This window comes from Dipodomys ordii, unplaced genomic scaffold, assembly GCF_000151885.1.
Source record: "Dipodomys ordii isolate 6190 unplaced genomic scaffold, Dord_2.0 Scaffold21, whole genome shotgun sequence".
NCBI lineage: Eukaryota > Metazoa > Chordata > Mammalia > Rodentia > Heteromyidae > Dipodomys > Dipodomys ordii.
Genome location: NW_012267237.1, coordinates 17,079,349 through 17,089,376, shown reverse-complemented (window position 1 = coordinate 17,089,376; position 10,028 = coordinate 17,079,349).

Below are 10,028 nucleotides of genomic sequence, written 5' to 3'. Positions count from 1 at the left end.
TACGGGTTTTTAATAAACTTTAGACTCTTTCAACATATTTTTTTCCTCAAAAATTTCAATAACTTATGTTCCAACTTACTGTTTCTTTTTTAAATCAGTTTAAATCCTTCTAATATTTTTATTTCAATTTTATTTCTTTTTAGAATTTCTGTAGTTTAGGGATGTTTTTGTTCCTATATAGAACTTTTTGAAATATTCTCTATATCTTTATGTAGTCTTTGAGTAATACTAAGATGAATCATTTAAAGAAATTTTTTTTAAATTTAAATTTTATTTTATTTGTGAACATGCTGTACAGAGGAGTTACAATTACATGGGCAGGATAATGCGTACATTTCTTTTCTAGTATATGTGGTAGTATTTCTTTTTCAAGAAGAGTTTTATTTATTTATTTATTTTGGTCAGTCTTGGGGTTTGAACTCTGGGCCTGGGTGCTGTCCCTCAGCTCTTCAGCTCAAGGTGAGCACTCAATTGCTTGAGCTACAGAGCTACTTCCAGTTTATTGAAGTCTCACAGACTTTTCTGCCTGGACTGGCTTTGAACCCTGATCCTCAGATCTCAGGCTCCTGAGTAGCTAAGATTACAGGCATGAGCCACCAGCACCTGGCTTTTCCTTTCTATTTTTTGTGCCATTTTTTGTTGTTGTTCAAAATTGAATACTTGACTCAACTACTAGTAAATTTAAAAATTTAGTTTCTTTCCCAGAATTTTCTGCCTTTTGTTTTTAGTAGTTAAGATTTTTTCTTGTGTATGTTGAGATTCAGCCAGGGGTACAAACTTAATATCTTCTCAGGTATTTCCTAAGATTGTGCTTTTCTCTCTACAGACTTTGGAAGTTTTTATTTTTTTATTTTTTTTATTTTTGGGTCCGGACATGGGGCCTGAACTCTGGGCCTGGGCGCTGTCCCTCAGCTCTTCAGCTCAAGGCTAGCACTCTACCACTTGAGCCACAGTGCCACTTCTGGGTTTTTTCTTTTTGCTTATGTGGTGCTGAGGAATTGAACCAGGGCCTCATGCATGCAAGGCAAGCGCTATACCACTGAGCCACCTTCCCAGCCCAGACTTTGGAAGTTTTTCTGATTAATTTTTCAAATACTAAACTTCACTGTCTGGCTATCACAACTAGAAAAAATAGAAAAATAAGTAAGAAAGGAGGGCATAGGGCTGGGAAGGTGGTTCAGTGTTAGAGAGCATGCCTTGCATGCATGAGGCCCTGGGTTCAATTCCTCAGCACCACATAAGCAAAAAAGAAAAAATCTGGAAGTGGCGCTGAGGCTCAAGTGGTAGAGCACTAGCCTTGAGCTGAAGAGTTGAGGGACAGTGCCCAGGCGCAGAGTTCAGGCACCATGACAAGACCCCCCCCCAAATAATAAATAAATAAAAGAGACAGCATAGTGCCTTAAAATCTCCTGAAATAACTTCAACTAGAGAGAAAGTTTCTTGCAATAGTGAGGCAAAGAGAGAGTGATGGGCCATGTTTCCTGTTCTGCATCTCTGAGATCAGCAGCAGCAATCAATGATCAGAGAATAGATTCCCAATATTTATACAACTTGGGCTATTTGTCTACTTTGGCTTCTGAAAAATTTATCTAAGCATCTCCCACATGTTTACTGCTGCCTATGGAAGGACAGAAAGGATGGCTGCTCTTGTTCTGAAAGGTGTAATCCATGTCACCCACATGTTACCATTCCTGTTGTCCCCTTCATGTTACAACCCTTCAATACACTACACAGTCCCCAAACAGTGAATTCAGATGGACGTTACCTTTTCAGATGCCCCAAGGGAAGAGGTTATTTTCTGCTGCTTCCTTCCCCATGATCTTCTCAAAATAACCTTAAAGTATAATTTTGAAAACTAAATTTGATCCCTGTTTGTCACCATGCACAAATACCACCTCAAAGTGGATGAAAAACTTTAATACCAGACATGAAACTTTGAAATTACTTCAAGACAGAACAGGTAAAACACTAGCACTCAGTACTTAGATGGAACCTTTTTGAAAAGAATGTCAAGGGCACACCAGATAGGAGAGAGACTTGACAAATGGGATTTCATTGAAATAAAAAGTTTATACACAACAATGTAGTTATTAAACCAGAAGGACAGCCAACAAACTTGGGGAAGAATTTACCAGCAATAGTAGGCAAAGGCCTAATATCCAAAATACAGAAGGAGCTAAATGACAAACCCTTTCCTAAACTATTAAGCCAATCAGAAAATAGGCAAAGGAGATAAGAAGAAACTTATCAGAGGAGGTAAAAATGACAAAGGAACACATGAGAAAATGCTCATCTCTGTCCATTAAGGAAATGCAAATCAAAACAATTCTGAGAGTGAGATTGGCCAATATCTTGAATTCAGACAATAAATACTGGCAGGGATGTGAGGAAAGAAGAAGCCCATTGCACTGTTGATGCAAATGGAATCTAATGCAACCACTCTGGGCAGCTGTCTGGAGGTTCCTCAAAAAATTAAACATAGGTCTTCCCCGCAACCCAGCCATACCCGTCTTGAGCAACTACTCAAAACATCAGAAGCCGGATACCGTAAAAGCATTTGAACATCCATGTTCATTACTGCACTATTCACAATAGCCACGGCATAGAAACAGCCCATATCCCTTGAAATCAGTGGGCAGAACCAAAAAGTAGGGTACCTATATACAAAGCAATTTTACACAGCCATTAGAAAGAATAAAATGATGTCATCTGAAAGAAATTGAAGCACCTAAAAGAAATCATGTTAAGTGAGGCAAGCCAAGCTTAGAGAGAGAACATATGCATGTTTTCTCTCACATTGTTTGAAGGTGCATTATTCCAAAAGCCACATTTTGAAAGATGGAATATTGAAATCTTTATTATACAGTTAGTAGGCTGCAGTCAGCCAATTGTAACAAAGGCCTAAAGACCCCAAATAAACATAACAGCTAGGAAACAGGCCAGAGAGAAAGAAAGAAAACAAAAACAATGCCAAGAAACCAATTCAGCTTTGATGGAGAGCTGAACTGAGACACCATGATGATTTGAGGGGAGCCAAGACACAGGATATAGGGCAGGATGATGGAGATACACCTGTCCTGGCATAATGGCAGCTGGGCTGATCTGGGCCTAAATAGGGTCTGAACAGGAGTCAGATCCACAGGAAATTCCCAGTCCCAGGCACTGGACTGACAGATTCAGTAACTATCACCCAAGTGACCACCCCTGCCTCCAGGGATCCAGTTTTCCTTCCACCTGCAGGAAGACAAGATGCCAGACCCTAAACATCTACCACGTGACCAGCATCATATCAACTGTGTTGATGGCTATGTTTTTCAATGATTTTATGCTTTTTAGTAAGCATATAGTGGATAGAAAAAAAGCTTTTAAAAGCAGATTGGTTTAAAAAAATATATTGACTTTTGCCAGCTACTGTAACTAACTTCTGTCATAAGATTTTATAGGTTTTCTTTAAACATTGAATGTAAGCCAAGTGTTCTCAAGAAAATGACTTTTTGTTAGTCTTGCAGGTTTAATATTGCCAAGTATAAATATACCAATCCTCTCACATTTTTATACTTGAAATTTGAAATTTAGAATGAAGTTGTTAGTAGGTACAAGATTTGATCACTAAAATCATAATAGAGTGATCTTTATTGCTTGTCAATTTTCTTTACTTCATATCCAATATAGTTTGGATTTAATAACAGATTGTGTTACAAAATAACAAAATGTAAACCAAGAACTGGTGTCTCATGCCTATAATCCTAGCTACTCAGGAGGGTGAGATCTGAGGATCATTGTTTTTATCTACCCTGGATAGAAATATCCATGAGATTCCCATTGCCAATTAACCACCAAAAAAGCCAAAGTGAAAATGTGACTTAAACAGTAGAGTACTGCTGGGCGCCAGTGGCTCACACCTGTAATCCTAGTTACTCAGGAGGTTGAGATCTGAGAATCCACGGTTCAAAGCCAGCCTTAACAGGAAAGTCCATGAGACACTGATCTCCAATAAACCACTAGAAAACCAGAAGTGGCACTGTGGCTCAAGCGGTAGAGCACTCACCTTGAGCTGAAGAGTACAAGAACAGTGCTCAGGTCCAGCATTCAAGCCCCATGACTGACAAAAAAAAAAAAGATAGAGTACTAACCTTGAAACACACACACACACACACACACACACACACACACGCACACGCACATGCACGTGCGCGCATGTGGGCGCTCACACACACATACACACACACACACACACACACCATTATGGAGAAAGCCCAGCTCCCCTTCCCTAAGTCAAGAGGTTTAGTCAATACATTATTTTTTTTTTAATTTGTGTTTTGTTGATTCTCAGTAGTATTTTTTCTTACATTATTCGTAATGGGGGTTGAACTCATGGCCTCGTGCTTGATAGGCGAGCACAACTATTTCTGATATGGCACCAGCCATTTGGCTTTAATTTTTTCTCTAACATTATGTCTGAGCTGGGCTGTGATCCTACTACATCTGTTCACAAGTATGTCAGATGGCAGGTGTGCACCACCATGTCTAAACTGAGATACCAAACTCTTCTTGTTAGTTAAAGTCATAGTAGAATATTCAAGTGAAATGTAAAATTCCATCAGTGACAAAACAACATTGAAATAATGTTTTTTGGAATGATAATTTCTGGTCAATTATGTATTTTTCTATGAAAAATAGAAGGAAAACTAAAGAAAGTATTCATAAAATTTCAATAATATTTTAAAATTTAAATATATTTTGAGGGGTAAGAGGCATGGCTCAGTTGGTAGAGAGCTAGTCAATGAGCCAAAGGATCAGGTACAGAGTCCCACTCTCAGACCTAAAAATAAAATATATTTTTGCTGACACAACTATAAGTTAACATAGCATATGAGGATACATATTAACCAAAATTATTTACAGCATACATTTTGATTTAGAAATAATGTTATATAGATAATTTCAATTTGTGGAAATTTTGCATGTGTTTCTTATGATTTTATTTATTCTATAAACATAATTAATAGCAACTCTTAAGATTTAACACCATTTTCTTTTGTGTTACAAACATCTTTAAAATAAACTTCTGCATATATTTATATTTTAAGTCAAAATTGAAATTGTGGAAATACTGTACAGAGGGGTTACAATTACATGGGCAAGATGATGAGTACATTTCTTATCAAGCATTGTAGCCTCCTCCTTTGTTTCCCCTTCCTATCACTTCCCATTCTCCCCCCCACACACACCCAATCCTCCCTGGGCGCCCCCCACCACCAAAGTCGTAAAGTTCGTTTTCGACATAACGACTTGTACATCTCATATTTTCTATTTCACATTAAAAACTTAATTTGATTCCTGTGAACATATCAATGATTGTACATGTGAAGCTATAGAAAATAGATTAACTTAGAAATAGTGAATTTGTTTGATTATATAAATAACTGACTTTGTGATGTGATATCTTAGCCATTGTGCTATGTATCAGTGAAAGAACTGCATTAGCTAATTGATTTTTGCCGTGAATTGTCTTGATAATTTTGCAGTAGTTTTAAATTCTTTAACAAGTTCTTAATCAGCCTAAATAGAAAAAAATGTCTGTATTACTGGAAAGCATGAAATCCAATATTATACCAATTTTATATAATTGTTCAAAATCTTAGAACACTAATCTTGTAACAAATGCTAAGTAGAGGACTTAGAGTAAAGAGAGAAAAATGGAGCCATCTTTATTATTACTATTTATTAGCCATAAACTATACACCAAACACTGTTTCTAGAACTACAGTAAATGTAATGAAGCAACAGCCATTTTTCAATCGCAGAATTTAGGTAGGAATTGAATATAAAAAACTTGATTAGGAAAAAAAATATTCTAACCCCAGTAAGTTTTAGGATTCCTAATGTTGTATGAACAGAGGCAGTAAGAATCTAGCTCCTCTGGTTCACACATACATGTTTTGGACATCATCACTCAATGGAGAAATGGGAGCAGTATGACTTGTTGGTTTTTCTATAATATAAAGAGGAGTGAACAATAATATAGCTATATCCTGAAAAAGACTTGTTTTTGTCTATGCATGGATCGTTGTTACAATCATCAAATAAGCAAAGGCTTCCTTGCCCCACAAATGGAAATTCTCTGTCACAGTACTGCACATCCACCTTAACCTTTCCTACTGGTTAAATCTCACCAGTTGAGAGAATGGTCATGACCAAGTACATGGACTTGACAAAAAGAACAAGAAATTCCTGTTAAATTCACATAAATGGTAGAAGAATGATCTAGCAATATTCGCTTATCATCGTAACATGGAACTATGATGTTTTATGTTTTAATGTAATTCTTAAACAGGCCAGTTAAATAACAATAGTCTTACACATAACACATTATCAGAAATAAACAATAGCTTTTGGGGAAAGAACTTGACAGATATGAGGAAAGTAAGGAACTGGAGAAAGGAAACTTAAACACTGAACTCAGCCAAACAGTGAAGGCCTTGACTGAGAAATGTGGAATCTTCAGTCGCATAGAGGAAATTTTCTCCAAATAAACTTTATGCTGAAACTAGCATATGATTTATTTTAAAGAAAAAATTTAATTGTAATAAAAAGTAAACAACAACAAAGTAATAAGGAAGAGTTTATAGTTTCTAAAATTATAATTATTTGATTAAATAATATAAAATATGAAATGTATTATATTTTATTGGATGAAAAAGAAAGTCTCTTGCTCAGGATCATGAGGGGTATTATGATATTTTTGGATAACCAAATTGATAAGCTTGTCTTAAAGTTTCCTGTGATGCCAAAATATGAATCACAAATGACAAAAACAATCTTACTTTAGGATAGAAGAAACACAAAAATGAAATTAAAATCACTTTAAATCTGGATGCTTCATTTTGCCACAAAAATATTTGTGTCAAAATGTATACCTTGAGATTTTTGCCTTTATTCTAGCATACCTACTTAATAAGGTGTTTTTATTAAGTGAAATATGCACTATACACACATGTAATATGTAAAAATATGCATATGTTACATATATGTGATGTGTATAATGTGCATGTGAATATGACATGTCACAAATTACAAAATTTCTTTAAAGAATTGCTGTGAAAATTAAGCCCAATCATTGTATCAGCATTGCAAACTTTTTTCCAACAGTGAGGGCTAATAAAAAATTAGTCCTTGCTTTTTTATAATCACATGTTAGGCTTGCTTTTTTAATAATCACATGTATATTTCCAATCATTTCCTCTGTTCATTATTCCAGCATCAAGACAGATGACTTAAATTAGGTTGGCTTATGATAAAAGCTGTTCACAATATTTGATATTACCTTATCTACTGTAGATATTGTAATATATTTAGACTCAGTTACATTTGCAACAACTGGGTGCTTCATGGTAGTTTTGTATGCATTAGATGAGAAATAGCATGGTAAGATGACAACATGAGGAAAATGCTAAAATTTCAGCAATTTTCACATTCCACTGGTTTCATTGTTAATATATTCCTATTTGGTTATGGTAAATATGAATTTGGAAGTGTAATTATTTCTTACTTATATTGGTAATGTGAATTGAATTTGCTTGTTAAAACATTGAAGTATTTTATTTCTTTTTGAATTGCCTAATACTGTCTCTTGCTTGTAATGAATGCTTATAATTTTGCATATTTTTCATGACTTTCAATATTCTCATTTCTTTTAGTGTGTGTGCATGTTCACATGTGTATATATGTGGACATGTGTATGTGTGCATGTGCATGTGTGTGCAAGAATCTTTGCTATAAGCTTATAGTCCTTGGGTAATATTTTCACTAAGAAATAAATTCAGAGAATATCATTGGTAACAGTGGCAAATGTTGCATTTTAGGAAGTCTTAGTGTTTTGTTTTGTTTTGTTTTTTCCCAATCTTTGACTATTCTACATTGAATCAGTCTTTCAATTGCATCGTCTCACCATTTATGCTATGGTAACAGATAATTTCAATATTAATGCCGGTTTATTTCCTTTGTTGTGAGAAAAGCCAGATTCTTCATTCCTACAATCAATTAAACTTTAATGTCAATTTTCATTGCAAGTCTACTTGACAGTGGTGAGAATAATATACTGTAGGCTGTAATGAAAGGGTATTTATAGAAGATATGAGAAATGTTCTATATAATCATTTAAATGATTATATAGATTAATTTTATAGATATTTGAGTACAATTAATATTTTTCTATTAGAAAAAAATCTTCTTTACTGAACACATTGAAGACACTAGAAATACTAGCAGGAACATACATTGTTTATCCAAACAGTTTGGACAAATTTTAGACTTTTGTTAAGATAAATGACATCCTACACACCCAGTTGTCAGGTTGTCATTCTGCAGTGACTATTCTGACTGTGACAGTTTTAAAGCAAGACACCACACATAGCAGCATTTAGAGGGAGGCCTTGCTGCTCACCAGAGGGGGCTAGCATCCCTTTTGTTTGCTTGACATAATTTTTTTCTACAACAACAAATGAAGCTCTGTTTCAGCTATTTTTAAAAAGTAAGTTTACCCCACCCCATTCCAAAGCAAGAAGAGGGAGAGACCTCAGAACACATTTTTAGAGTAAATATTGTCCATACTGTGTCATCTCAGAACCCCAAATATTCTTAGCTTCTGACTTAGATGAGCAAGCCAAGAAAATAGGACATATAATTCAAATCTGTGTCAACATATTAGTCTTAAATATTATCTCCATACAGTTAATATTTTGTATACTTTCAGTAATGCTTACTTTATAATTACATTTTATGTACATGATTTTAATGTAGGAAATTAGCCTTTCCTTGTGTTACATATTTTTCCAAATTATCCATGCATAGTTATGTGTATATATATATATGTCTATCATATAGATTTAAATGGATATATCCAGAATATGTTATATTCTACAATAACCATATTATATATTCTTGTTCATCTTAGCTTTCACTTGACTCTAAGGATTGTCTTATATAATTATGGCCAAAGTGAATGAAAACAATCTTAGCTGTTATTTTCGCCCTCATGGATAAATTTCTTTGCTTTTCTCTTAATATGGTTAACTATTCCAATCTGAAGATAAATAGTAAACAAAATAGCCAGCTCCTGCTATGGTTTTGGTACTGGCTTTACTAGATGAGTTCCAGGTGTTTAATTGTTTCCCTAATATGTCAGTTTGGGAGTAGGGATGGAAATAATTTTCACCTCTTTAGGGAAATTATTGTTGATTTTAGAAATGCCTTTAACATAAAGGCTTTTTCAGGCATCAACTATTTAAATGTCAAAGTCATAAGTATTGCATCTCTAACTTCACAATAAATAATAACTTCAGCACTTTCCATTATTTAATTAATTTTGCATTTCTTAAATAAACTGAAACATTTCCACCATGTTCTCTGTCTCAAAATTAAGACTTTTGGTCTGAGTAGATGATATCTATGTATGCAAATGCAAAGAAAAAAATGTTATACAAGTAAAATATGGTAATTAAAAATATAAGCTGGATGCTGATGTCTTGGGCCTGGAATCCTGGCTACTCATGAGGCTGAAATCTGAGAATCACAGTTGAAAAAAAGCCAGCTCAGGCAAGGAAAGTCCTTGAGCCTCATCTCCAATTAACTGTCAGAAAACTGGAAATGGTGTTCTGGCTCAAGTAGTAGAGCACTAGCCTTGATCTGAAGATCTCAGGGACAGCACCCAGGCCCAGAGCTCACACAGGTTTTATGAAACAAAGGAAAGACTGGAAAACTAGAGATTATTGTCAGTATTCATATGACTAGCAAATATTGAATGTGTTTTAATAGACACTACCATGGAAATAAATATTTTGAAAGATCAGTTATTCTCTGTCACAGAAAGAAAACAAAGTAAAAGATCATCTTTTCTCTATCTTATTTAACAACTAGTGATTTTTTTTACATATTCTCAAAATGCCAATTAAACTATTTCAACACATTATTTACAACCTGCTAATTACATTTTTGCTTTCATTTTATATCAAGTAAGAAGTCTAAAT